Source organism: Pleurodeles waltl, chromosome 1_2 (genome assembly GCF_031143425.1).
Source record: "Pleurodeles waltl isolate 20211129_DDA chromosome 1_2, aPleWal1.hap1.20221129, whole genome shotgun sequence".
Taxonomy (NCBI): domain Eukaryota; kingdom Metazoa; phylum Chordata; class Amphibia; order Caudata; family Salamandridae; genus Pleurodeles; species Pleurodeles waltl.
The window spans coordinates 440567425-440590714 of NC_090437.1; the positions used below are offsets into that span (position 1 = coordinate 440567425).

Below are 23290 nucleotides of genomic sequence, written 5' to 3' on the forward strand. Positions count from 1 at the left end.
GCTGGGGGGTTGGGGATGAGGGTGGGGGTTAGCATGCTGGGGGGGGGGGGGGTGAAGTGGTTGGCCTTGTACTTACCAGAGTCCATTCCTCCGTGTACTCCAGCGAGGCCATCAGAATGCAGGATGTTTAGTACCTCTTGCTCCCATGTTGTGAATTCGGGTGGAGTGGGTGGGGGTCCCCCGCCAGTCTTCTGCACTGCGATGTTGTGTCGTGAGACCATCGAGCGCACCTTCCCCCGTAGGTCGTTCCATCGTTTGCGGATGTCCTCTCGATTTCTGGGATGCTGTCCCACGGCATTGACCCTGTCCACGATCCGCTGCCAGAGCTCTGCCTTCCTTGCTATGGTGGTGTGCTGAACCTGTGAGCCGAAGACCTGGGGTTCCACTCTTATGATTTCCTCCACCATGACCCGGAGTTCTTGGTCCGAAAAGCGTGGGTGCCTTTGTGGTGCCATGGGGTGGTGTGTATGAGGTGTGGGGTGGTGTATGTGATGATGTGTGTGTTGGTGTGTGGTGCTTTGTGCTTCTATGTGGTGTGTGTGATGTTGTGGTGTGCCTCTGTGTGTCTGGCTCTCTATTCTCTGATGTGTCTCTCTCTCCTTCGTCTCTGGTTTTTGTTGGTAGGGGTTTGTGGGTGATGTGGGTGTGTGTTTTATATGGTATTGGATGTGTGGGAGTGGTGTGTGTATGTGTTTCAGGTGTGTGCCTTTCAAATTGTCCAATGTGGTAGGGGTTTGTAAAGGTGTGTGTATTTTGACCGCGGCGGTGTGTACCGCCAATGGAATACCGCGGTTGAATGACCGCCGCGTGGATTTGCGGGTCATAATGGGATGGGCGTATTTCTGTTGGCATGGCGGTGGAGGTTTGGTCTTCTCCAGTTTACCGCTGGCCGCTGATGTGGCGGACTGCAGTGGAGGGCGGATTTTTGGAGGTTTTGCAGTTGTGGGTCAGAATGTCCGTGGCGGCTGACCGCGGCCGCGGCGGTATTGTGGCGGCCTTCTGACCGGCGGTAAGCGGCTTTTACCGCCGAGGTCAGAATGACCCCCATAGAGAGCAAGCCTGACCACTACAATAGGGCTTAGGGTGGTACTTACCCCCCAAGAACATTTGGGAAAAATAGCAAAAATGGTGCATTCTACAACACATTTGTCATTATATATTAAATTGTTTTAGTTTTTAAAGCATAGTAAATGTTGACCTTACAGTGCACCAGGATCTGCCAGTCTTTATTGGAGCTCTTCAATGACTCCCTCACCATCACCCTTTAACAGTGCCTCTCATCTATCTCTCCATAGCCCCTCTCTCACATGTATTTAAATTTATTTTAGAGAGCCTCTCCTACCAGCGTAGGGAGTTAGAGCACTTGACATCACACACACATACAGAGCCAATGACTCATGGACGTGTAAATCAATGTATAGAAAATGTTACATCTGTTAATGTGTCATCCATACTAGTAGGCATTATTTTAGGAGTGCTTGGTTTGGGGAGGCATAATCCAAGGATTCAAAATGTAACACAGTGGTTAGGGTTGACTTTACTCTTAACCATTTATTTCTACCCAAACCAACCTGTTTAAGCAAAATTATGATAGTCAAAGACTGGGGAAAAACCTAACTTTCTAACCTGTGCTAGGGAATCTGCATGCAGCTGTTTTATGGCAGTTCATAGCCCACTGTGCTGGATTATGGCTGTAACTTATGAACTGCACCATTACTGAAGGAACTCCGTAACAGAAGCAGTATCCCAATGAGTATTGCAGAAAAAAATACTGTTCTGTGATCTGCATATTAAATGTTCTTTGCAGCAGGCATATTATCACTCTGCTGTACCTTAGATGTGTCAAAACTCCAGTCTCCCTCCAACAGGTGCATTAATGACCAAAGTTACCTTGGCAATTTTATTGTTGGATGAAAACTGTTGGATATATAAGGAACTCTGCAGAGCTTTTAAAACTGCTGTACTGCTACAAAACCGCCCCCAAGTAACAAAAGTAATCCCCACTCTTCCAGCCTCCTGGGGAAATGCCTGCTGCTTGGTAAGGTCAGTCTGACCTCAGCTGTCATTCTGTCTACGACAAGATCAAACCACTGATCTCAGGCATTAAATTTAACACTTCCCACATTAGACTACTACTACATTCTCTCCCAGCCACACATGCAGCACCACCTGGCAGCCACACATGCAACCCCACCTGAAATTGTTCCAGACCGTTTGAGCCTTTCAGTGTCACAAGGGAGGCAGTTTCGGGCTATAAAAATGCTAGATAACACAATTTACCAACTGTGTATGATTGCATTGACATTGCTTAAGACTGTTGAACAATCCAACACAATTAACATCCTGACACTGCTACTTTCTACTTCACAATATTCTTCACATTTCAGCTAATATTGCATCACAAATGGAATTCTGTAAATTCCCTCTGTAAACACTTCAAGAACATCTTGCAGCCATAATCATCCATAATTAATAAGAAATGTGACCAGCCTTCATTCAGTCATTTTGAACTTGCAAACCATTAGGTGTCAGACACAAAGATTTCCACTGTGGCACATTTCTTCAAGACAACACTACTGGACTTCAAAGAAAACTTTGAATGTGAAATTATTACATCCACATGGAGTTAGCATCAGTAAACATAACTGTAGTCCCAGTGTAACTTTTATTTCACAGATGTAATCCTAAAATGCAATATTTTTGCCAGTGTGCATATTATGATACTAAAAGGGGGGAGACAGAAGCTGAAATATATTACTAGAAACATACCTTTGTTTTTTGTGACTACATCTGTTTCAGTCACATTGTTCTTGGACATTTAGGGGGTTATTCTAACTTTGGAGGAGGTGTTAATCCGTCCCAAAAGTGACGGAAAAGTGACGGATTTACCACCAGCCGTATTACGAGTCCATTATATCCTATGGAGCTCGTAATACGGCTGGTGGTATATCCGTCACTTTACCGTCACTTTTGGGACGGATTAACACTCCTCCAAAGTTAGAATAACCCCCTTAATTTCCTAGTGACTCATTGTATGCTTTTTGATCCAGATTTTTATCCTGGCAGGATCTTATTATGTTGTTGTCTTTCATCTTCTTGACTAAAAATATATTTTTTATAGACCTACAATGCTAACGTGATTTAGCTTACAAACAAGTCTTGCTCATGTGGTTTTTAATTCTGTCATGTGATACCCATCATCTTACTATCACAAAAGTATTATGGGGACATTTCTGTTCTCAAATTGTATCTCAAGATATCTATTCAATCCTTTTAAATCATTTGTAAATAGTTTTTACATTTGTACAATTTTTCGTTCCTACCTATCGAGGTATGTTGTGTATACATTAAATGAGATCTTATATTAAAACCTGAAATTTCTTAATTCAGAGTGCAAATTCATTGGAACAGACTATTTTGCATTTCTTTGGGTAAGAAGTAATGATACTGTTGGAACAGATATGCTAATATAAGAATATTGTAATGACTTGCGTATACATACTAATAAGAAATAATGACAAACAAAACTAATAATTGAAAATAACGTGCAATGAGTAAAATGTGCCCACGAGGAGTGGTCACCATGTATGTTAACACATACTAAAATAATGTGAAATATAAAAATGTTGTATTAATTTGTCACAATTGCTGATATAATCTATGTTTTATGATGCTTCGTATCCTTAACTTAGCCGAACTAGAGGCCTGGTAGGCGATGGGCCTTGCTTGCTTAAACGTGGAGACGCGATGAGCTGCTGAGGACTGGAACTGGAGAAAAGGACCTTGAACTGTACAGAGTTCAGATAAGCTCTGCCAGAATTTTCTGCAATGTACCAGCGGACAGGAGACGACCAGAACAAATTGATACAATTATGTGTAGAGTAGGCTAAATGTACTTTCCCAGGACTTGAATAATGGAAGCACTGACTAAAAGACTGTGGGCAACAATTTTGTTACCTGAAGAGCCGGATGATGTTCTCATGGACAGAAGGACCAATCATATTAATGGAACTTGATGCTTCAACCAACGCAAACAAGTGGTAAACAAAAACTATAGGTTAGAATCATTACCCCTGATGAGGTTGACCAATTAGCAATTTGTGGGACGGACTGAGAGACCCTAATAAAAAGTCATGACACAAGAAGGAAATTCAGAGCGGAGAGGCAAAAGTTGATGACGTCGGGAGACGCTGTCCGAAGTGCTGATAATTGGGCTTACTCTCTGTGAGCCTGATAATTGCTGATGACTGATGACCTGGAGACGAAGACTGACTCATTGCTGATCTATCTTGGATAGGTAGCTATAAAATGTTGACTGACTAATGTGTACTTTTTCTTCTAGGTAGCAACTGCGCTGTGTTTTTAAATGTTTTTCTCTCTAGATAGATTTTTTCCAAATTAACACTTTTTGACTGAATTGTTTCCGCATGAAGACCCACATGCTGATGCTAATTCAAGGTAGGTAGGCTGACAAGGGTGACTTAATGGTGACGGTTGACTGACTGACTATTCAGTGTTAAAGGACTTGCTGATTTATGATGATGATTGTTTTTCGCTTATCAATAACACTTGGTGAAATTATTACTCATGATGGTAATAAAGTCTGATTAACAATAAAATCAGAGTAAAGGTTTTGATTAGAATTGTAACTAATAGGGAATAAAACGATTAACCTTTTTGAGAGTGATGGTATTTTTCTTGTTAGACAAAGTTTCTAAATGGTGTCTATTTGTTGATTGTGATGTTTATTGATGCTCCATTGGTTACCGTTAACTAGGATACCCTAAGCGATCCAAAAGATTCATTGACCTATACGCGTCCCATTGTTCGTTTACTTACTAAGGACAAGGCGCGCTAGCAATACCAATTATAGAAACCTAAATCCTGCTGAATTGATGAATTTGAAAAAAACAACAAAGACAATAGACTATCAGTTATGATGTATATTCACATTTTATACATGCTCGTTTGTGGTGGTGGATGGACAGGAATATCCGGTTGAAGACTTTTCTGAGCAGTTCAGTGCTAATGACCTGAGTTTATACTTTGCAAGCCAAATAAGATCTACATGTTTAGACTTTTTAGTCCTATTCTAGCCCTGTGATAAACGTTAGGAGCAAGCTGCTGTGGGCTAAGTTGTATAGAAAGCAACAGTTATCTGTGTCCTACATGGGCAAACTATCCATGCCCCAGATATTAAATATAGTATCCCCTTTGGGTAATTACCCAGGACAAAATATATTGCAATTCAGAATAATAAGACTAAAAAAGGGGAAATAGGGAGATGATTGATAGCTATAGAAGCTGGGGTTATACTGAAACAATATTTAAAATGCATTCAAAAGGTCAGACCCTAAACAGAGGATGATCTGTTAAAGAAAGAAATAAAGCAATACCAAGATTGAGGCGATGAATACACAGAGATTTCATTAAATGTGCCATTGTAGGAGTTCTCAAAACCATGAGCTAACAGTGGAAGGTGTAACATAGATAGATATGTTGTTTGGTGATAATGTCTGTGTAAAACCACAAGTCTCAGATTGTAACTGATAAACTGATAGTGATATGACTAGCTAAGGTGGATAAATGAACTTGGTTTACAAAAGGGAGAGGTTTCTTTAGATGTACAATCTGCAAGGCATGTAACTATAGCGTTAACAGAAAACCATGGTATATGCCAGATCTTATGAAACTCAGAGCAATATGAAAAAAATATTTTTTATAATTCAGCTATTTCTGTTTACCTTTTATTGTATACGTCTAAAGATCAGTGTGGGGAGCGCCATATTCCCTAATTAGAAAACAGTTTTGGAATATCTCATGCCCACACAGAGCAAGGAAGAGAAGTAGCTGTTGGTGTGAAATTTAGGGTTGGAAAATCAGAGCTGTTGAGTTAATATGGATTTGATGGGACCAAAAATGTTGTACAAGGACGTGTTAAAATAGAATTGTGGAGGTAGAAATAGAGGTATATCATTAATATCTATTAATATCTAAAAGAAAGAATTAAAGCATTAAATATGGTTATAGCTAAAATATCTTTATAATATTAATTTATATTTGTATATAACATCTATCTCATATTTATATAATATGTATTATATCTGTATTATATATATAAATATATTTGATACATCTATAGATATATCTTTAATTATTTATTTATTTATTTATTCGCTACAAAACCAAAGGCTATAGCATGGATACCCACAAACATTTTCCCAGGGGGCACAAAATTTGGTCTCTGTTGTGATCAAGGGCTGCTCTGAGGAGAGCAGGGTTGTGGTCAGGGTTGGAGTGGGATTCAACTTTGCTTTTCCACAGCTCCCAAGGGTTTGGCGATTTTAGCTGTGCATAACACCCTAGTTACTTCCGCTCTTTGACTTAAATTAACCTTTCAATAAATTCTTGTCTGTTTATTTCACACCTTTTTAATGTTAATGCTGAGTGAAGTAAAAAGCAGCCCAGCACTTCTGTTGATGAGGGGGCCGCATGTAGAGGTCAGGAGGGCCACCTGAGGCCCCCGTGCTGTATTTTGAGTGTCACTGGGTTACAGGGATGTTTTAGTTAGGTTCAGATTGTGCACACAAAAAACATAGAAATTCAGCAGTTATAGTTAGAGTTACCTCAAGTAACTATAACTTGTACCCTAAGCTACCTATAACTTGTGGCGCTGCCATGCACTTTTTTCTCAAGCAAATGTTACAGTGATATTATCAATGATGTCATAGGAGATGTTAGGACTAATTTAAAAGGTGGGGTAATTAGCAGTGCATTATTAGTTATTATTACCTGAAGACATGAGTTATTGTATTGTTACTTGAGATATCTCAAACTATAACTGCTGAATTTCTATTTTTTTGTGTATGTGAAATCTGAACCTTACTATAAAGTCCCTCTAACCTTTTTTTTTTTACTATGTCTTAATTATAACAACCCTGTAACCTTTTTTATAGTGAATTTCTACGTTTTTTAAACGTATGGTAATATTTGATTTCCATATGTTAATCCAACCACCGCTGTGCATGGCCAACAACCCGACATGAAACCAACCCCACAGTTTGCACAGCCTTCAGCCTTGCATGATGGGGGTTGGCCGCAGGGCCTGTCCTGCAGTCAATCACCTGCATAAAGCCAATCCTACACTACACACGGCCTTTAAATGTGCACGGTGGGGGGTTGGCCACAGGGCCTGCAGTTAACTGCCTCACATGCAGCCAAACCCACACTGTGCACAGCCTTCGCTCATGCGCACTGGGGTTGACCGCAGGGCATGTCCTGGGCCAGGCCTTGTGGCCAACCCCCGCATGCAGCCAACCCCATGCTTTGGGTCTGTGAGGGGCTGTCTGAGTGGCTGTAGGAGTATGTGACTGGTTCTGTGTGGTTGTATGGGTGTGTAAGTGGGTGTGCGAGTGGATGAGCTGGTGTGTGAGTGGGTGTGTGAATGGCTGTTTGGGTTTTTGAGTGGATGAATGAGTGATGTGTGTGTGGTTTGTGAGCGTATGAGTGGGTATGTGAGTGGGTGTGTGACCAGCTGTGTGGGATTGTGACTGGGTGAACGGGTGTGATAGTGGTTTTGTGGGTATGTGAGTGTATGTGAGAGTGTGCGAGTGGGTGTGAATGCAGGCATGAGTGGCTGTGTGGGTCTGGGAGTGGGTGTGTGAGTGTTTTTGTGGGTATGTAGTAGTAGTAATAAGCTTTATTTTGGTAAAAACCATAAAAGCACATGCAAGTTGTAAATGGAAATGTTAATTCCATAACTATTAATAATAAAGTATCCATCCTAAAAACTGTAGTGCAATAAAATCCATACATTTACAAAATTAAACTTACTGTGTCACTTTTGCATACCCATTTCAAGTTAAAAGTTCAAACCCCTCTTTTTTCCTTATAAGTCCCACTGCATAGAGATATCTACTAATACCACAGACTAAAGATGGAAGTATCTCGGTTTGTAAGACTCTTAACACATCCAAATACCTCCTGAAGCCTAGGTTACAGCAAAATGGGCGGATCCACATTTTCCTTGGTGTTACATAAGCTGGGCAAAGGAACATAATATGTGCAATATTCTCCTTTACTTTTAGAGTACATAAAGTTCAATTTATACAGTTTAGCACATCATCAACATTCGCGTTCCATTTCCATTTCCATTTCATTGTTAAAGTGTTCATAAAAAGACTGCAATAAAATAACTTTATCTATAAAACTTTAGCAAGTTGAGGCTGCAACTTTTCCATAAACAAGCTCACACTAGGCTTAACAGACAGAAATTGCTCTGGAAGCGTGCCTAGGCATGAACTTTGGTGGAGTCTAGACAATATGTATTGCAAATAGATTTGCTTAAAAACGGTCTTTGATTGAGCAGTCAACTAATTTGGATTGCTCCAGAAGGTGCCTTGTCCCATCTTATCATCCAAGATTTGACATGATGAAATCCAGGGAGTAAAGAGAAGTTATCTGTTTTTGTCAGTTTCATTCGCCTCTCCCTGTAGTAGGCAAGTTCTTGTGTGACCCACAGCCTTATTCAAAAACGTAATATCCTGATGGTGTCTAATTGCTCATTTCTCTTTATTCCTAGATCTTGGTACACTGGAAACACGGGGTACTCCTAGGAATGTGTAATAATCTTGTTATACACTTGTTTTTTTCTCCCACTTTCAACTTGCCCACTTGTGGATACGTAATTGGGTGTGTGAGTGGGCATGTGAGTAGCTGTGTGGGCCTGTTAGTTGCTGTATTTTTTTTATTTGGGATTTGGATCCACAGTTCCATCCCAGATTCACACAGTAGGCTGCGCTGAGCAGCGCATAGGATCTGCAGACCCTCATGCACCCCAAAGAAATGTTTGTGGGCAATTTCTTGCCCAACAGGAGTCCCCCACAGACCCCTCTATCAGTCCTATGGGGTCAGGATATGTATATCCTGACCCCATTTTTCTTATTTTATGTTTATTTCCCTTTTCCTTACTGAGCCAATAGACAAAATTCTGGCCACAACTTTCCTCTCAGGTTGAGGCTAACCAATCACGGCATTGCTGATGGCTTATTGATCCACATATCCATTGAAGTGAATAGATATTCATATATCTCTTTTTTCTTTAATAACTCCAAAACTACTGAATAGACTTATACCAAATTATCAAATAAGATCTTTTCAGGATAAAGATCTTGCTATCTATCAAATTTGGTGTAATTCAGTCTAGCAATTCGGGCTGTACCTGTGTCTAAAAGCCCTATTGAAAACTGCATAAGTAAAACACCTTTTTGGACCCCTCTTTTTTCTCCCCCACTTGACGAATCACCCGAAATTTTCCTGACAGCTGCTAAAGTGAGTGGCAAACTAGTTTTGAAAACGTCAAGAAGATTTGTGATACCTATGTGCTATCTATCTACATACATATATATATATATATATATATATATATATATATATATATATATATATATATATATATATATATATATATATTTTTTTTTTTTTTTTTTTCACTGAAAAAAAACAATGGTACAGGGACTTTATAGTTAGGTTCTGAATTTACTACTACAAAACCATAGAAATTCAACAGTTATAGTTAGAGTTTTTTCAAGTAACTAAACCTCGTGCCCTAAGGTAATTATATCTCGCGTCTTCGCCACGCACAGTTGTCTCATCAATAAGTTTATTGCAAATGTTGAATTGAGCTTATGTATGTCATCAATGATATGAAATGTAGAGTAATTAGCCGTGCATGGTGAAGGCGCAAGTTATTGTTACCTTAGGGCACGGGTTTTAGTTACTTGAAAGAACTATAACTGCTCTGACAGCAGCTCCGTGCTTGCTGAAGCATTTCATCTCTGTCCTCTGCACGCGTGTAGGGGACAGAGATGAAACTTCGGATTTTGACAGCGGGACCGGCTGAAAAGGTCTCACTGTCAAAACTTGAAGTGTTTGCTGTGGCTTGGCTGCAGGGCTGCAGCCAAGCCACAGCAAACAGCGATGTCCCGGGGTGGGCACCCCAGGGTCATAGCAGGAGCCGGACCTGGGGGGTGGCGGTTCCCAGGGCCATTTGTGGCTCTATGAAGGAGGTCGCATGGCCCCCCTCCAATGAGAATAGCCCAGGGGTTAGTGGTCCCCAGGGGCATAGTGAAGAAGATCTTGTTAATCGAAACACGTTGCCAATAAAGTATTTTTTCTGAACTCCAGGAGTGCGATTCCTTAGTGTTTATTTATATCAGCATAGCACCTAATTTTATATATATATATATATATGCTGCATAAACTAGCAGAAAAGGAAGCAAGGAAATCTGGGCACTTCCCAAATTTAGGTGGAGAGCAGCTCCCATATACAGCACTCTACAACACCAGCAATGCTACAGCTACATTGAGCCCACCGGTGCATTTAATGATGATTTGTTTCATAGATTAATTTAGAGAAATTTGCTTCTGCCTCCTGGATATGAAAGGCAAGAAGGTACTCCATTCATGTGTGTTCAGCTTTTGGAAATGTTATTCGTTTTATCACAAACGCTGAGTATTTTCCACTATATGTACTTTGGAAATATGTTTCTCGTTAAAGTATTTCTTCACTCACACTGATTTTGTTTAACATCACATAACAACTGTACTGAGCAAGGTTCGTCAGACAAAACATATCTAATAAATTATTTAAACTGCCTTGGAAGTGCGGATAATTGTTAGATAGATAGACGTGGTGCATTGTTAAGCTGGATAGATTGACCTTACCTTTGTGCACCAACCATACAATGCCCAAAATGGATAAGTTTCAGCCTGTCATGTGTCATGTATATCCACCTGGGTGGCGGCGGTAGCAGCAGGCATAGATTGAAAATGCCAAGTATTACATTTAATCTCCCACAGGAATATTTTCCCTCTGTTCCAGCAAAAAAGGGCTCATGGAAATTCTACAAATTTTATCATGAAACCGTGAATCTAGAACTTTGGAAACTATCAGATCTTCTTTGTGGCTAGTGTGAATCTACCCCATAATATTGGAGGCATTTATAAGTGTTGTGAAATATACGAATTTTTGCATAGTTTTTTACTTTGTTTTTATTAGTTGTCTACGTAAGAAAAACATAAAAGGCAGTGCAAAGGTTTTAAGTACAAGTGCTGCATGTCTCATTAAAATATTGCTATATTTGTCTATGATGAGCGTCTTCAAACATGACAAAGGAACATAGCAAGAGGGTACATAATAGGGAATACAATACAACACATAGTCCAAGTCTCCAAGCTAGTCCCATATAAGGAAAGCAATCATTGCCACACTTGGCTGTCATATCACCCGTACATTGCAACACACATTTGCAGAAGTCACACCTCATGTTCTGAGCCAGTATCCAGGTCTGATTCCCCACCATCATTACATTTAACAAGGAGAAGCCCCTAAGCCTTCACATCCTCTACTGTCCTCTCAGCAGTGTGAGAGAGGCTCAGATGATGCTCTTCCACCACACCAGACTCAAGCAGATCCCTAAGCTAAGAGGTTGTTTACAGTGCTCTGGACCCAAACCACCCACAGGCCACTGTGTAGCCTGAGGGAGTACAAGCAGGGAGAGATTTTACTGAATCGTACACCCCCTAGGCCTCGCCACCATACCCAACAGGCAGACCGTGGGGTTGAGGAGGATCATGATGCCAGTGACCACCTCGATCTCAGGCACTACTTCCCTCCGGAACCCCTGAATCACAGCGCGGCCCCAAGCAAGATGCAAAAAGGTGGCACTCACCACCCCACGTCGTGCACATGTCGCCACTCTAGTGTGATTGATCTAGTTACATTGAAAAGGGGTCACATACAAGCTGTACAGTTATTTAGAGCTCCATCTCCTGAGCTCGGTGAGCTTTATAGAGAGGTTGCATCATGTCCCCCTTAAAGGCTTTATAAAAAAGGGTAATCAGCTGTCTTTCCTTTCCCCCCAACAAAGCAGGCTGCCCAATACACGAGATGACTGTGGTGCCACCAAGAAGTCACTCTACACCTCCCTAGCCATGTTTTCCAGTTTAGCGTAGTGCAGGAAGTGACCCAGTCCTATGCCAAAAGCCTCCTGTGCATCTGGGATGGTAAGAAAAACCTCACCTGGATACAAAGCTCCTGCCACCTGACAACCCCCACCCCCCACTGAGCCCTAGACATATCTGCATCGATTGCTTGAAATGGCGCAAGATCCCACAGCCCTAGTTCCCTGTCAAAGGGAGCCCTGCAAATAACCTCTATTTCGTTATCTTTACTTCACACCTTCATAAACTATATTGCTTTATCTTCACTTGTAAAGTGGGGGTAGGGGCATCCTGCCAGGGATGTGTATAGGACTGTATTGGACTACGACATTTGTTACATGCTGGTTTCATCTGTGGTGTGTGATTTGGTATAGCATTGTCCTGTGTTCAGGCTAATGGAAGTCCTTCCCATGAGTTGTAGTAGGACATGTCTCTGAGTGGAGGATTTATGCTGTGGGTCCTGACAACATGGATATGGATAAATAAGCAATACGGTTTATGCTTGTTTTACTGTTTGTCTGAGGTGGGGTGACTTAGGCTTGTTGGTTTGGTTTGCACTCTGTTTGTTGTGGAGAGTGTGCCGCACAGTTGCAGTGGGAATGAGATGTCAAGTTGCTAGGCCACTTTGGGTGGGCTTTATGGGATGGCTGACTCTGTGGGGGAGATCTGGCCAGGCATTGTAGATGGGGCTACGATGCCCGATGGCTGAGTGTATAAACTTTATCATGCGAAATGTCAAGAGATTGAAGGGCTACCCCAAGAGGTATACTTCTTTCTTAGCCATAATAAGTTGCAGATAGCATGACTTCAGGAAACCCATCTTATGGGTAGTTAACCTCAAAAGCTGGGAAAAAAGGGGAAGGGGCAGCTCTTCTTGGCAACTTACTTCTCATCTTCCAGGGGGTGACTATTTGGATTGCACCTAGGGTCCCCTTTCATCGCACATACAGTGAGGCGGATGTTGAGGGGTGATAACTCCCGCTTCAGGGTATCCTAGATGGCAAAGCCATCATGATTCTGAACACTTAAGCCCCTAATGTGAATGACAGGAACACCTAAGATTGAATGAAGGACTTATTAGATGGCAGTATGCGGTAGCCTGTGATTAAGGCAGGAGACTTCAATTGTGTACTGGATGGCGAATGGGATTGCCACCTTGACTAAGGCACTCATGACCAGCACACCCTGGTAATGTAGAATCTAGATTTCCTGGATGGGTGCTGTGTACTGCACCCAGGAAGCCAGAAGTTCACTTGCCACTCCTTGATGCACAACACTTGTAGCCACCTGGACCACGTGTTGGTGGACCCTGCGTGGTTGAGCATGGTTACTCATCTCGGGCAATGCCTCTCGGACCATGGGCCAGTGCTGCTCCGATTACAGTAGGGCGATGATCTCCACCTGACTCGGAGTTGTGACATGCTTCCTGAACTCCTTACTGACATGGTCTGTAGGGAATAACTGGCGACCACACTCACTGATCATTTGGTGACTAATTGGGGGACCACCACCACCAGAGCTACTGAGTGGGAGGCCCTCAAGAATGTCATGAGACCACCGGCAGTGTCCGGAGACAGCTGGAGCCTGACATTAGGGTACTGGAGCGACACTTGGCAGATCTTCATAAGTTAGAGGCAGGCTCTACAGAGGCGAGCGCAGAGGTAATGCAGGCTTAGCATGCCACCCAGGGGCTCTGAGACATCCTAGACAAATGTACACTCAAGGCGTACCACCAATGATTACATGAGGAGGGACAAATCAGGTAGGTTCCTGAAGTGCAAATTACAGGCCCACCCTATTCTGCATCTTGTACTCCAGATGGCAGTCTGGTGACGAGTTGGCAGGACATTCTGCATAGACTTAGGGTGCAATTCCAAACTGTGTACTGTGCTGGTCCAGTAGGTCGCCCGGGGGCAGTAGGAGGGTTCCTTGTGAGGGTAGGGTTACCACACCTGTTGCTTGATTGTGTGCATGAGTTGGATGGGGTGCTCATCTTTGAGGAGTTGGGAATGGCCCTTGCTAACCTTAAAAAGGCCAATGCCCCTGGTGGGGTCGGCTTTCCTGTATAATTCTTTCCAACCTATTCCTCTGAACTTAAAGAAACCTGCTAGAGGTTCTTCTTAGAGCACAAAGGAAGTGTATCCTCCCATCCACCATGTGCGTGGGAATTGTTTGCCTCATGTTAAAACCAGGGGGAAACCCTGTAGATCCCTCATCATACCGGCCACTCACTATGCTTAGTTTAGATATTAGGATCCATTGCAAATTGATGGCGATGAGTCTGGGAGGGATCATACAGGGGCTGGTGCACGTTGACCAGTGTGGGTTTATGCCTGCTCGCAGTATGGTGTTCAATCTCCGTCAGCTCACACTTGTACTACATGAAACTATTGCTGACCTGGAACTGTCCCTTGTTTCAATAGACCTGGAGAAGGCCTTTTATACTGTGGAATAGTGCTATTTGATGGCAGTATTTTAGGGGATGGGGCTCGGGCCCATCTTTCGCGACTGGGGGGTTTACTCTACACTGACCCTGTGGTAAGCATCAAGGCTGGAGGTGGGCTCTCAGAAAATTGCCCAGAGGGAGGGGCCCCAGGCAGGGTTGTCCTTTTTTGCCGATACTTTTCACAGTCAAAGTTGAATCTTTGGGGTTATTGCTACACAAAGAGCTGGGACCGTGGGGCAGTCAGGTGGGTGGCTCCAATCATGTCATCTCGCAATATGCACTAATTTACATTTACCCCCTTGGAAGGGTGATACCTGTCCAGATGAGGTTCTTGGTTGACTTTGGTGGGGTCTCTAGAAGACGCTGTTATTCCCCCTCAGACCTGGGGATTTGCTGGGAGGCAGAGAGTTTCTGATACCCGGGCATACTGGTTGCACACACACAGATGCTACTCACCAGTGCCTAAATGTGGACAGGGTCCTAGAGGGCCTTATGAGATCCATTGAGTTTTGGAATAAATTGCCTCTGTCTGGTAATAGCCAAAATGTTTTTTCTTCCACACTGTCTCTGCTTAGAACAGAATTTGCTGTTCTCGCTTGGGCCACAAATCTTCCACAAATTGAATAGTTTATTGATATTGTTGGTCTGGAAAGGTAGGTGTGACAGGGTGGCTCCGTTGATCCTTAAAAGGGACATGGAGAATGGAGGCCAGGTTCTCCTGGACATGTGATTCTATTATTCTGTGGTGCATCTGCAGCATGCCGCATGATGACTTGCAGAGCCTGACGAGTGGGAGAATAGATTATTTTGAGACACGCTTTAGGACGACACATTGGCAGCCTTAATAATGAGTGGGGTCGATCGGAGCGTTCATTCCCGTATTTGGTACAACACACACCCCTGGCAGGATGCCTCCACCCCCTTAGACGTAGAAAAGAGAAAAGTGAATTAAAGATAAGGCAATATGGTTTATGAAGGTGTGAAGTAAAGACAAAGAAATATGGGTTATGAAGGTACTTCACAGGGCTTCCTTTGACAGGGAACTCGGGCTCTGGGACCTCGTCACAGCAAGATAAAACAATACAGAAGCCCCAATCAGGTAGAAGAGTCCCCTTCTGGTCCTGATGCACTCTCAGGGGAAGCCAGTGCCATGGTACAATCACCCTGAATAACAATCATCGAAGGATTCTTACTGCCAGAGACTAGAGGCTCACTGGACACAGGCTCTTCACTTGATCTCCAGCTTGGCCTGCGTGACCCTCTGTCATTACATGATACAGTTTTCTAGGGGCTGCTTTATCTTGTGGGACCTTATTCCACATCTCCTGCCACCTCCAGACATCCTCTGATGTGTCAAAGAAGTGGGACCTGCCCCCCCAAAAGAGCCCACAGTCTCACAGGATATAGAAACATGTACTGAGGCCCATGGATCTCAGCTTAATTTTAACGTCCAAGAAACTTTTCTGAGTCCCCTGTACTTTGTTAGTATAGTCTGGGTAGACAGAGATCTTGTGGTTATCAAAGTGGGCATTATCTGTCTCCCAAGCTGCAAGTAGGATACAGTCTCTACCCTTGTAGTACAGGATACAGGCTATGATGGCCCATGGGGTGTCCCCGAGCGGGGGTTGGGCTCCACCACCACCTGATGCACCATCTGAAAGACAAAGAAGGGGGACAGCTCACTTGGCTTCAGCGTGTCCTGAACCCATGGTTCAACAAAACTCTCCGCAGCAGCCCTCTCAGCTCACATCTGGAGCCCCAGGTGGCAGACAATGTTGCGAACGGGCCTTCCCTCAGTGTCCTCAAAGGCTCCGGTTTTGAATGTGATTGTAGCCACTTGCTTCCTGAATTAATCCACCTCCAATAAAGTTTAGCAATGGACCCCTCGGCAACCTCAACCTTGTCCGATATCTTTCGAAGATCCATTCAGAGGAGGTTCACCTTGAGTGCCTCTGTTTTGAGTTTACCTTCTAGCACCACAAGGGAGCCCTGGATGGCAGCAAGGATCTCCGCTTGTGAAGGCTCCTCAGTGGGCAAGTCCGGGCTCCACCCTGCCTTGTCTGCTGCTGTGAGGACAACATTGACGTAGTTTTATGTTTTATAGTGTTCCACTGTGGGGGGCTGAGCTGTTTATTTCTCCCCATGTGCAGGGCTGTAAGGATCCCACAGTCGCATGTCAAAACCACTGGGCCCAGCTATGTAGCATCCTCCTGAGCTCCAGAGCCCTCCACACCACCTGTCCTTGTGCCAGTCCCCACACTAGGACCAACATGGGCTCCAGCTGCTTCCGGGGCCCCTTCAAACATCACCTACATCACACACACATGCAACCACTGCCCAGGGGTGACCCCTGTAGCTAACAATCACCCACCAAGGATTCGAGCAGAAGACCAGGAACCAGGTGAAAGTGGGCAAAGGTCAGGGGCACCCCGGAATATAGAGGCGTACCCAAAGGGGAAGGAGGCTGCAGGACAGATGTCCATTGAATATCCCCCTACTCACAGCGTAGGCCCCCAACAACAGCGTCCCATAAATTGCAGCACCTCCAGCAGTCTAACGGAGGGAGGGAGGAAAGGGGGGTTACCACGTTCCAGCAGCCCCCCGCAATGTCACCAAATTGATTCCCTTAGGGCCAGCACTCACTAGTGGCTTGGAGTTGTCACCTGCATCTCAGATGGGGCCCAGTGATTCTGAATGGGGAGAGGGATATCCCTCAACAGCCACTTAGGCCTCGGATACCGGCAGGCCTTGATTGCCAACTGCAGGCGGGCCACATAGAGCAGCAGCAAGCCGGGCTCAGAATTGTGGAGCCCCACAGCAGAGTCCAATCTTCCCCAGAGATCCTGCCAGACCACAACATTGGTGGCAGGGGGGAGGTGCCGATCTCCACCTCGCATTAGCCGAATCTGTATGGCAATTATCACTCCAGGCAGGCCCAGACAGTGCGGCAGGAAGGTGGGCCAACTTGAAGTACGGAGCCCCCACAGTGCAGTCCACTCACCTCCAGCAGCTCCACTTGAATTCAGGGCCAAAGGAGAAGGGGGAGCAGGTTGCCACCTCCCAGCGGCTTGATCTCTGTATGGCCACACCCCTGGGCCACCTGTTCCCATCAGATGGAGGAAATAGGCCTTCCACTTGCGGCCCCAGGCAGTGCTGCCTGTCCCGTCTCTTCAGGCTGCAGCTATCTCCACATGTCCAGCTGGGGCACTCCCAACAGCCCACAGGCCTGCCACATGCCGTGGCAATTCCCGCTCCAGGGGTGATGCCGCCAGACCTAAAACATGGGTGCAGGAGTGCAGTGGGGATAATAACTGAAGCTGCTGAACCGTTAACTAAATTTCATACAGCAGGATTATGAAGGATCAGGCCGGGGCTAGGAATGTGTCCTGCCGGCCATCCTGCGTGGCCATGCCCCCATTTTTACATGTTAACTGTTAATTTACAGCTCCTCCACAGACAGGTCAGTGAGGTGTCCAAGGACCCCCATTAAAAAAATATATACTTCCATTGGATTACGAACATTTTCTACAATCTTTCCTGTCTAGATCCATGCACTCCTGCAGTTTGACTGACTGGACCCACCAGAAAATGTATTTTGCAACCACAGTAACTTGATGTGTGGCTAGAACTATGTGTCATAAAAAGAGAAACAGAATTTGTTGTGGTTGGGAGAAAGCATCCCCTTGTCTTCAGGTCGATGTTGGGGACTTCCCCAGGCCTAATGAAGCCCTGAAAATGTTTTTAAAAAGCTAAAAATGTGGATCTGAGAACTATAAACTGGGTCTGTGGGGCCAGATTTGCTCTTAGAGGGAAATGAACACGGGCAAGAGGTTCACAATCTGAATCCTTCCTCTGTGGACACAAATGAAACCAAAATATTTGTTTAAAAACTTGCAACTACACAGACCATGGTATGACTGTTAACCAGGCCTTGTAGCCAACCTACACAGCATGGCAATGCACAGCCATACTTTTTTACAAGACCTGGCCACAGACTCAGTGCTCATTTCCTGAAATGCGCAGCCAAAGGCTGCATGGAGCAAAAGTTGGTCACATTGGGTGCTGGATGCAGGACCGAGCTGCAGGCCAGCCCTGCTGCCCATTCCTACAATGCACAGGGACATCCCAGGTGCAGGAGGAATTTGCAGTATGGTGTGTTGGGTGTAGGACCTGTATGGTAACCTGGGGTACTATTCTGTTCACCCTATATTACTCAGACATCATCCACCTCACAACCACCATTGTTTCACTTCCTTTTTATTGGATCTCAAATTTACAGTGCTCTTCCCTCGCTCTCCTAAGATGATAATAATGAGAATCATGTAGGGTAATTACCCTTTCCCACATTATCTCTTCTCTGATTCCTCCTCAGCACTCCTTATATGGGAGAAAGTCAAAGAAATACCCTCCAATCTCCTGCTTCGTTGCTGTAGCAGCAACCGAGATCAAACTTCTCAGTTTTTTGCCTACCACCTGTGTATCTGGAAACAGTGTTTAAATTCTGCAGTGTTAGAGTACACGCTCAATATAAAATATATAAAGTCAGAAGTGCAATGCACACTTTGTAATACAAAATAAAATTAAACTAACGAAAAATAAACATTTTAAACTTGTGTCCACGTTTGTAAAAAAAAACTATGTTTGAACAGAACCATCACGCCTGTCCTCCTCAATTGTAATAGTTTCTTATAAGTAAACATAAATCAAAACTTATCAACAATGATAAAGAGTAAATCAAGCCAACAGCATCATTCACATGCAATATATGGTCCTTACAAGTTAAATATCAGTGGGCCTGATCACTGTTTTTTTTTAATCTCTTGTAATTTCCTAGTGATTTAGCAGCACATTTCCTTTTTGGTGTATATACTAGATTTCAGTGACGTCAGATATTGTGATTTCATCAAATTCATGGTCTTGTGGCCTCACTTCTAAGGATTCAAGTTCAAAGGTCACATGATCTCACTCCCTGTCATGTAACTGAGGTCAAAGAGTGTGTGATGTTGCTTTCCCTAACACTGGCATTGCGGTGAATCAACACCCAAGTTTCTATCTTTACTTTGGACAGGCCCCCCAGAAGGTGCAGAAACCTACAGGTAGATGGAATGAGTTCATCTACCACAGAAGTACTGGTACCCTCATCTACTAAATCAGGGCAAAAGAATTAACAACATCGGAGGGAGACATTGCAGGGAGTTGAGCCATTGGCAAAAGTTGGAGATATAAGGCTAAGGATTGGTGAGTTGTATAAAGAAGAAGGCATAAGGGGTTTGTTATCAACCCCCACAAGGTAAGCATAAGAGTACAATTGGGTCCTTCAATGAACCTATAAGCTCTTACCAGTCCAGTTTCATAAACCACCCCCAAAAGTACACCATTCTGACCACATGCTAGAGCAGCTGATCAAACCTGAGAAGGAAGCAACTAGGCCAATTGTAGAATGGGTACACACATGAAACTATGGGTTATGAAGACAAAGATACAAAGTTAAACCTTAAATTAAACATCTTTTGGGACCTCTGAGGTTAATAATAGATAAATATTGTCCCCCATAAACCGCCACGCTGTATCTCAATTGTATTAAATGTCTTGCAACAGTGACCAGTAAGTGAACTGCTACGGTAAACACCCACAAACAGAAACCATCTCTGTCTCTTAATGAGAAATGTATTGTGCAGGAGGGTCCCCTGAAGTTTTGTTACCCCACTTTTAGGGAATCCACTGGCTTTTTACTACCTCAATGTGTGGTGTGAACAACCATTGTTCTCCTGCCAGCTTTTTTGCCACTGAGCTTGTCTTTGCAATACGCGAAGTGAGCAGTGGCATTTGGTTGCCTCATTTACATAGGGCAATGATCTCCATGCACATGATGGAATGCGTCGTCCTTTTGATCGTGCTGTAATACAAAGTGAGCCAGAGGTGCAAACAACTGATGCACGTGCTTGTTGAATCCCCGTACCGCTTTCTATAATACCACCCCTGAAAACCATGAATCAGTCTTGTAATTATTCTTCTCTTTCCCCCCTCTTAGCCCCACTACAGCAGCACAATACTGAGATACCCACAACAGTCACCACTGGCGTAACAAAGGTCCCCGCAGGCCCCACGGTGCGTGGGGCCTCGAGCTCCAGGGGTCCCCCTCAGCACAGCACCCTGGCCTGAGACCTCCTGAGTGGGTACGGAAGGGGGCCCCTCCATGTTATGTGCAAGGGGGCCCCCTCAAGTTTTGTTTCCCCACTGGCAGCCATCTGTCTAGTTCCCGCCCAAAGGACTCCATGGATCACGTGCAACAGCTGTATATTGTACTGTGTGTAGGTCGTACCATTTCTCTCATTCATTGTAGTGATGTTTTTTAGCTCAATCGTCATTTTCATTTTGCCATTATTCTGTTATGACATCACCAAGTGTCCTTTTTAATAATTAGTAGAAAATATAATTTCTGGGTTAATGTATAATTCATTTAAAGATTTCCTTTCATTTCCCGAAGCGGGCTGCCGTCTCCTGTCTAAGTGCTACTTTACTGTTCTTTTGTCACATCGGCGGGGGGATGTGTTAATAAAATATTGTGCAAGCACTGCAGGTTTATTTCACTTGAATTAAATGTGCTAATTAGTGATTTGCATGTCTCACTCTCCCTAATGCAGGCAGTGCTTTGCAACTAGTTATTTCCGCTCACCCCATGTTGTTGTCAGTGAGTGAGAAGGAAACGGGTGATCTCACAAGGGCCCCTGATGCGAGGTTTCCGCTTGCACTCTAATTCGTCCCTATGGGCTGGGATGATGGAAAGACCTAGAAGATATGGACAGTTGTCTGGTTGTCTTTGGCATAGCCTGGATTCGCTGCACGCTCACGCCTCTTTTCGGTTGCTCTTTCACAAACAGAAGGTTGCTAGGCTACTGTTTCGATAATGAATATAACATGTACCTAAAACTTAATAGCTACAAACTTTCGATGGTGTGTGTTGTCTTCGGAAAACTGTTCATAGTCTCAGCGAGGAAGATTCCAACATCGAAATCGAGGTAATGGAGATGCTCCTGTAATTCCGCTGGATACAAGGAAGTTGCCAGAAACTTAAAATATCCCTCCTTTGTTCAATCCTCCAAGGGCGAGAGCGAAGCGAGGAAAGCAGTCCGGACCTTCAGAGAAGAGTTTCCTTCAAGCTCCCGTCTGCCTAGGCGTGCATCCTTATAGCAAACCTACCAGCCATCTGACCATCCATCCTTGTTTCCTTCCTTCCTTAGTATTTTCCAATTTCACTTTCATTTCACACATAAAATAAAAAAATACAAAGAACACAGAAGTGTCAACGATCCCTTCCCACAGCAGAAGCAATGATTTTGTCCTACAGTTGTAGGTAAACATGGTAGCTATCCAGATGGCACATACAATTTGTTTCATGATGTTTCCCAAGGTTCAGCCGGTTAGGTGCAACACCATGCCAGCCTTTGGATCAAATGCCGGCCATTGGCAAGCACACCGCCTTGCTTTGCCTTGCCCTGCCTTTTCCTTTACTTATCCTTCCTTTCTTACTTCCTCCGGCTCATAAATGATACATTTTTAGTTATGATCATTTGTCTGCACATTTTGAGACAGAAGAGACCCATAGAAAGTAACCAGCTCTTTGTCGACCAGCCCAAACACTACAGTTGGTAGCCCTGTACATCACTTGTCAGCAGAGGCATAACTGCAGCTGCAAAAGTGACATCACGTTATGTTTGAACCCAATTACATCACTGGAAGAGGCATCACGTGAGCCTTGACCCTAAGGAAGAGTTACTGAAGTTAGTTATTCAACATTTCTTACTGAAAACGGAAGTCTCTTATATTTCATTTCATGATAAACATCGGACCCCTAAAGGACGTTTTCTATTGAAAGGACCAAACGACGCTCCATCCACAGAAAGCATAAGGTCTGCTCATTTCTAAATGAGGGGGCAGACCTAGGCAGACAGGATACTCCCTCACTGTACCCTGTCCACCAACTCTAAAGCAGGCCCTTAATGCTTCAATGGCTAAAAAAGGGATCGAAGGTATTCGGACCAAATTCGGACTACATAAAACAGCAAATAAAATGGGTGCAAACAGAAGCGAAAGGTTTGTTTACTTTTAAAATGTCTGTACATGAATTGGTTAATTACAAAGGCTGTCACGCAGTCCACACGGGTTAAAAGCAGCTACACAAGTTTGGCGACTGCTGCCTATGGGTGACATCCCACCTAGCCCTCTGACGTCTAAGTACCGACTTATGCAAAGCCCTAGGGCCGAGGATTCGACGTTTCAAGGTGACTTTTGAAGCTGCAAAACCAGAAGAGAAGCTCAACACAGCGGAACGTAATAGAGAGAGAGATATGCTGAATGACCCCTGTTTGTAAAATATGGATGGCGCTGTCAGAAACGTACCACGTTCCGCGCAGACCTATGATGTCAGAATGGGGCAGAGGTATGTTGTGAGGCAGTAAGGTGCTTTCCCCCGGAACTTAGAGGCATCAAAAGGCGGTAGCTCTGAGTAAGGCGGGTGGCAGGTGAGGGCGAACGCAGTTATAAAAGGATGATGCGCACCCCAGGCAGTGTGTGTGTTAGGAACCATGAGAGCCAGGAGAAAGGAGCTGTGGTGTGTTTATTTGCCCCATACTGTGCTTCAAATGGGCAGAGAATGTCAGGTACTAAAGTGTCTGCACTTTAATTCGAGAGGGAGAGAGCTTAAACTTCTCAGCAGAGGTGCAAAACGTTTAATGGAGCAGTGTCGGCGCTTCTCGGCCTCGAAGAGGTACACTGGGTTAAGGAGTACCAACACGTGTACATTTTAAAACAAGAATTGTCCACAGGTACAGTGAAACCTCT

The 23290-nt window shown here is 44.1% G+C and overlaps 1 protein-coding gene across 6 annotated transcripts in view; it reads left to right on the forward strand.

The window, feature by feature from the left end:
- LINGO2 (leucine rich repeat and Ig domain containing 2) overlaps nucleotides 1-23290 on the forward strand; it is a 3618115-nt gene that overhangs the window by 1817668 nt on the left and 1777157 nt on the right. The gene's annotated exons all lie outside the window — the stretch shown is intronic.